Raw genomic sequence first — 6,690 nt, 5'->3', positions numbered from 1 at the left:
ATGACTAGCAACTTCATGATAAATATTATGAAGTAGAAGAAGTAAACTTAAAGTTCTTGCTTACTCTCCCTGATCATTTGGAACAGAAAATCTCAGCAATCAGGGAAGGAAGGATAAGCATAATATTTAATTCAAAAGAGAGAATTGTATAATTATAGTTTCATATTGAAAATACATCTCCAAAAGAAAAAGGGTGATTGTCAACTGCACATATAGCTCGTGATTTGATATTTAATGCATAAAAGTCTTGATTTGTGTGTGTCATCCTTGCGCAAGGGCCATGCTAATCTTCTTTTATTTTCAAAAAATGCATAAAAGTCTTAATAGATAGCTAAACTAGATCTTAGTCCTCATCAAGTCGAAGAGCAGTTTCTTTGGTGTTCTTGAATGTGAACTTGCCTACCATGGCAAGTCTTCCACTCTTCTAGGCTGGACTTCATCAGAAATTGCTTGCCTCCTTGGTTGCATAAAAGGAGACCTAGATGGCCTTCTTAGTTGCACTCCATCAGACCTTGCTTGCATAATAGTGGGTCCATTCCTTGTGCTCATTGATGTGTAAAATAACTGCAAGTGCACAGCGGTTAATTGTAGAAAATACAGGTCGATCCACAGAGACTATGAATTTTCAAAACCCTAACAATTTAAATCAGGCGAACTAGATAATAAGATTTGAGAGGAGTTTGAATTAACCTAATTAGCAAATAGATCAAATAATATAAAATACCTAGGAATCCGAATCCGTTAATCAATAACAATTAATATCAAACCGCCCTAAAATCGATTCTCTTTTCTTCATAAATAAATTTTAATTAATGAGACAAGCATATACTATAAAAATTGTTATCTAACAATAACCCATCAAATCTTCATGGAGCAAGCATAGGCTATGAAAAATAAATTAGAGAACCGTTAGCCTAGTCACCAATCCAAATTGTCCAGGTAAGTGATACACTTGCCTTGTCACCAAAAGTTCGAATAATTCAAAATTTACTTCCTCTTTTAGGTACCTTCCTAATTGGGCTCCAAATCCTATGGGCCAACGTCTACTTAATTTTATTAAGGTGGGTGAATGCAAGATGAAGGAATTAGTGATTTGTGGGCCAAGGAAAGGGTGATGAAATCCCTCACCTTATCTTGTAATGAGGTGGCGCCCTTAAGATTGATTAGATGATACAACACACAAAGAACAAGATAATAAACACTTATGGATGCACTACACTACGTGTATTATTCTAAATTGTACGTACCTTTTTCCTCCAGCAATCACCACAATTGTATAAGATGGAAAGCAATAAATACAAAAAGAAAATCTAGATGATGTGATCTTACGTGAGAGAATGAATGATGCAACAAATTGGTTTTTAACAATTAACTAACTAATATTTTTGAATTTTTCAAATTTTTTTTTGGAGTTTTCAATAATAAAAGTGAGAAGAAAAAAAAATAGAGAGGTGATACGGAATACCGAAAAGTGCTTTTAAAAATTCCAAATGAGACGGCGAGGCCTCCTAGAGATCTTCTTGTCCAAACTTTCCTCCGCTTCATGATTCCCTCAAAAACAAAGAGAAGACAAAAAACTAGTCCGAAGAATTAAATATCAAGGAGTGAAAATTAACAATAGTCCCCGGCAGCGGTGCCAAAATCTTGATGTGTAAAATAACTGCAAGTGCACATCGGTTAATTGTAGCAAATACAGGTCGATCCACATATAAATTTTCAAAACCCTAACAATTTAAATCAGGCGAACTAGAAAATAAGATTTGAGAGGAGTTTCAATTAACCTAATTAGTAAATAGATTAAATAATATGAAAAACCTAGGAATCCGAATTTGTTAATCAATTACAATTAATATCAACTTGCCCTAAAATCAATTCTCTTTTCTTCACAAATAAATTTTAATTAATGAGACAAGCATATACTATGAAACTTGTTATCTAACAATAACCCATCAAAACTTCATGGAGCAAGCATAGGCTATGAAAAATAAATTTGGTAACAATAATATATCAAAATCACTTTGTCAATTAAACAATTAAGCACCAAAAAAATCATGAGAATCAAATAATAGGAACGAGAAGATATCAAAGCAATTAAATTAACTTCATCTTCATCCTAGGGAAGAAATTTAGCTACACAGGATAAAAAGATGAACAAAACAAATAACTAATTGGGTGTCTTGGGTGTGTTTGGTGTTGGATGTGTAAAATACAAGAGGGGAGACCCATATATATAAGGAAAATATGAGGGTTTGGGTCTTGGAATACAAGTAGGATTCTTAAAGTAAATTCTTCTTCTTCTCCAATAAGGATTCTATTTATCTTCCAATTCCCTTGACTTCTAGAATAGTCCACCTCCTTCCTTATTTGCACATTTTCCAACTCAAATTCTGATTTTATTTTCCTTCCTATAAAACAAAGTAAAACAATTTATTTATTAATAAAATTACAAAAATGGATATAAAATTGGTATTAATAATATGCAATAATATGGACCTATCAAATGCCCCCATACCTATATTTTGCTCGTCCTCGAGAAAATCAAAAAGAAAAATGCCAACTAAGAAAAGTTCTATGCTCCTTTTCGTAGGCGTGACGGGAAATTTTAGGTTTATCAACCCGTTAAACTCATATACGATCTCTACAAGAGGAGTGTTGTCTCCTAAGGGTTTACAGAAGATATACCCATAAAATCTGTGAAATACTCTAGCAAGTGTCCAGAATCTATCAATAATAACATTCATCGGTGTCAACACAGGAATTTTTAGGAAAATACATGCCTTTAAGACTGTTCTAATTATAGCCAAGATGTAGGTATCAATAATTCACTTATATCGACTCTAAACCTTTACAAAAAATCCCAAGGTGTGTCGTGAAAATAGGTCACTAAAGAATCAATTGAGTACATACATTTCCTCTTTTTCAACCAATATTGAACGGACCCAATCTCTATCAAAACAAGTATCTAGCCAAAATTCACAATTTTTTCTTTTTCTTTTTTTATAATTGACTGTGCAATGTCCATTTTCTTAGGCTTTCTATGTTACCCATGTAGCGAGCTTTGTGCCAATGACTCCCAAACCAGATGGTCTTAGGGCACTAGGTTTTGAAATACCCCTATGGACTTAATTACTCGAGTAACAAAGGCCACAAAACAAGACTAGTCAGTTATACTACTTGTGCCCCTCATCTCAATTTTTTTCTTTTTTTTATTTGTAAGGAATATTGGGTATTGAAGTAGTTTATTCAAGCATCTCTTCTTTTTTTTTTTGCTTTTGCTTTTCTTTTTTTTTCTTTTTCCGTAAAAAATTGATTCGACATTGTTTCAACATGTGGGCTCTATCTCAGATATCGAAAACTTCCCTAAACAATCTTTCCTGCAAAGATTTTGTGCAAATGTGTCGTCTTGGACTCTTAAGCAAAAATTCGTTCGACACAAGTTTCATGAAGACAACCTTACTCAACTACGTTCAAATCATCTCAAGGCATTATATATATATGTTTTAAAAAGCTGCTAACACTAACTAGTATTAAAGTTCAAGAGTGGACTGGACAACTTAGATAAAATATCTCTGATTTTTTTGGATTTTTTCATTTTTTGAATTTTTTTGGAATTTTTATATATATGTAAGTACAACTAAACCCCTCCCCCATACCTAAATCATGCACTGTCCTCAATGAATGCAAATGAGAGAAAAATGACAAAGTAAAAAGACGAGAACACCTGATAAGGGCATGATGAAGAATCATAATTACCTATGACACACACAAATTCACACACATTCACTCACACATACATAATTACTCCCCCATACCTACACTTTATTATGGGAGACACACACAAAAAGCCGTTTTTAACCAATACCAGAGTGTGGGGAAACTACTTTCGTAACATAATCAACACACAAGTGAAACTCACTCATACGAACAATATTATCCACTAGAGAGATAAGATCATGCATCAAAATAAAAACTCATAGAACTAATATCATTCATGAACCAATTAGACGCTTCCTTATGTTGTTTAAGCAGATTAATGACTTGAAATTCTTGGTTATGAACTTTTCCACTAGAAATAACAATATGATGAGTTTTATTATTAACTACGAAGGATTGGTCAAGAGTGGAAAATGAATGAATAGGATCGAGTGTGGGTGGCTCACCAACAGAAGTATTAACAACGGTCTTAGGATCAAAATAACTAGCCTCAAGTTAGGTTTCATGATTAGAAAAAATGGCATTTATTTCCTCAAACATCTCATCACAAGTGAAATTCTTATATAACTCATGAAGTTCTCTATTGCTTTCATACTCACGCGAAACATCTTCCTCAAGAAGAGACTTAATTGCACTATCCTCAAGATTCGACCAAGACACAACCTTATTTATCAAATTAACTCCTACAGGTTGTTCAAAAAGCTCATTAGGTTGAGTTCCTACATTAATGATATTCAGATGTATCGACATGTTCCCAAATGTGAGTTTCATCGAACCATTTCTACAGTTAATAAAAGCATTAGAGGTGGCAAGAAAGGGCCGTCCTAAAATGATGGGGATTTGATTTTTGAGATTTTTGGCTGGTTCTATTTCTAAAACAACAAAATCAACGGGGAAGATAAAATCACCAATCTTAATCAACACATCTTCAATTATACCCTTAGGAGTTTTAATAGAACGATCAGCTAATTGAAGAGTGATACTAGTATTTTTCAATTCACCTAAACCCAAGGCTTGATAGACAGATAATGGAAGAAGATTCACACTAGCTCCTAAATCGAGTAAAGCGTTATCAATGAAGGTATTACCTATGACACAAGAAATGGTAGGACAACCAGGATCCTTATACTTTACAGGGATTTGATTTGACAATATAAAACTAACATGAGAGGTTAAGAAAGATTTTTTAGGAACATGAGTGGTTCTCTTATGAGTACACAAATCTTTTAGACACTTAACATAAGAGGGAACTTGTTGAATTGTATTTAAAAGAGGAATGTTGATCTTGACTTGCTTAAAAACTTCCACAATCTTATATAACTGAGCAGATTGTTTGTTTGAGATAAGTCTTTGAGGAAATAGAGCTTTTGGCTTAAAGACTTTTTTCGCTAGACGCATCAGAGTGGGGTTTTGAAGGTGGTTACTTGGATGGTGATGACTCATTAGATTCAGAAGTTTCAGGATTTGGATTGGGAGGTTGTTGAAGACTGTTGGGCTTGCTGAGCAGGCCTAACTCCACATTAGTATGATATTGTCCGCTTTGGGCCGAGCCCGCACGGGTTTGGTTTTGGGCACCTCCCAAAAGGCCTCATATTGTTTGGAGTTGTCTGGCTACATATATTCTAGCAAACTACCCCTCCCACAAACGATGTGGGACAACTCCTAACAATCTCCCCCTTCACACATCGGGCCCGACACCTGTCGATTCTGGCTCCTGATTTTGCGATCTGACTCCCCCTTGACCCATACTGGAAGTCCATCTGGCTATCTGCTCCCCCTAGGCCCATATTAGAAGGCCCGTCTTCCTTTTCCTTGAGCCCATTCTAGGGCAAGCCCATCTGCCTCTTCCTAGGTCACTTCTGGAGCCCACGGGAGATTGTTATGGACCGTCTCAACCATAGCTCTGATACCACTTTTTGGGCTTGCTGAGCAGACCTAACTCCACATTAGTATGATATTGTCCGCTCTGGGTCGAACCCTCATGGTTTTGGTTTTGGGCACCTCCCAAAAGGCCTCATACTAATTGGAGTTATATGGCTGCTTATATTCTAGCAAACTGCCCCTCCCACAAACGATGTGGGACAACTCCTAACAAAGACTAGGATTCAAGAGTAGAGGATTTGGTTCAGATGTTAGTTTATCTTCCTGATGAGTATTAATACTAGCATGATTGTTAAATTGATTGCCAGACCTTAGAGAGATGACAGAGTTTACAGTTTCATGAGAGTTTTGGTTTTGATGAAATTTAGGATTAGCCTCGGGTTGACTAGGGAAACGATTTTCTCTCTCGCACTGATTGTGTTTTCCAATTGACTAACTTGGACCTCTAGCTTAGATATGGCTTGTGTGTTTGAATTTAGTAACTGCCTATCTTGGGTCATAGCTTGCATGAACTATTGTTGAGATTTAAGTAAAGCCTCCATACTTTTTTCAATGGAATTCAATTTCTTATCAGATTCACTAAAGCCATGAGGGTTTAAGGGGACTGAGTTAGGATAATGACCAAGATTTTGAGTTGGGTATGGACCACGATTGGGCTTTTGAAAAGCAGGTTGAGAATTTTGATTAAACTGATTGTATTAACCTTGGTTCCATGAGAAATTTGGGTGATTCTTCCAACCAGGATTGTATGTGGGTGCATATGGATCATTTCTAACTCTAGGTTGAAACATAGCATTGACTTGTTCAATTTCAGGGCAATTATCTATGGCATGATTAGGAGAACTACAGTTTGCACAGATAGAAAATTGAGAAGACACATTGTTGGTTTCTAAGGCTTCTAGACGTTTAGTGAGTGTAGCTAACTTAGCTTCGTTTGCAATAGAATTACCAACTTCGTGTAAGCCCTTAGATCTTTCAGGTTCTGGATTAGGTTCCCTAGTTGACTCCCACAATGTTGTTTTTTTCAGCTAACTCCTTAAAACATTTCCAAGCTTCTTCCTCATTTTTATCCATAAATTTACCTTGGCACACAGA

At 35.5% G+C, this 6,690-nt stretch overlaps 1 non-coding gene across 1 annotated transcript; it reads right to left on the bottom strand.

The window, feature by feature from the left end:
- Positions 1-229: 229 nt before the first annotated feature.
- LOC141723069 (U6 spliceosomal RNA) lies at positions 230-337 on the bottom strand. Its single transcript, XR_012576062.1, has one exon. It is a non-coding gene; the product is annotated as a U6 spliceosomal RNA (small nuclear RNA).
- Positions 338-6,690: the final 6,353 nt, after the last annotated feature.

Source organism: Apium graveolens, chromosome 4, assembly GCF_009905375.1.
Source record: "Apium graveolens cultivar Ventura chromosome 4, ASM990537v1, whole genome shotgun sequence".
NCBI classification, from domain to species: Eukaryota; Viridiplantae; Streptophyta; class Magnoliopsida; order Apiales; family Apiaceae; genus Apium; species Apium graveolens.
The sequence above is the reverse complement of the archived record's forward strand: the minus strand, read 5'-3'. Positions and strand labels throughout refer to the sequence as shown.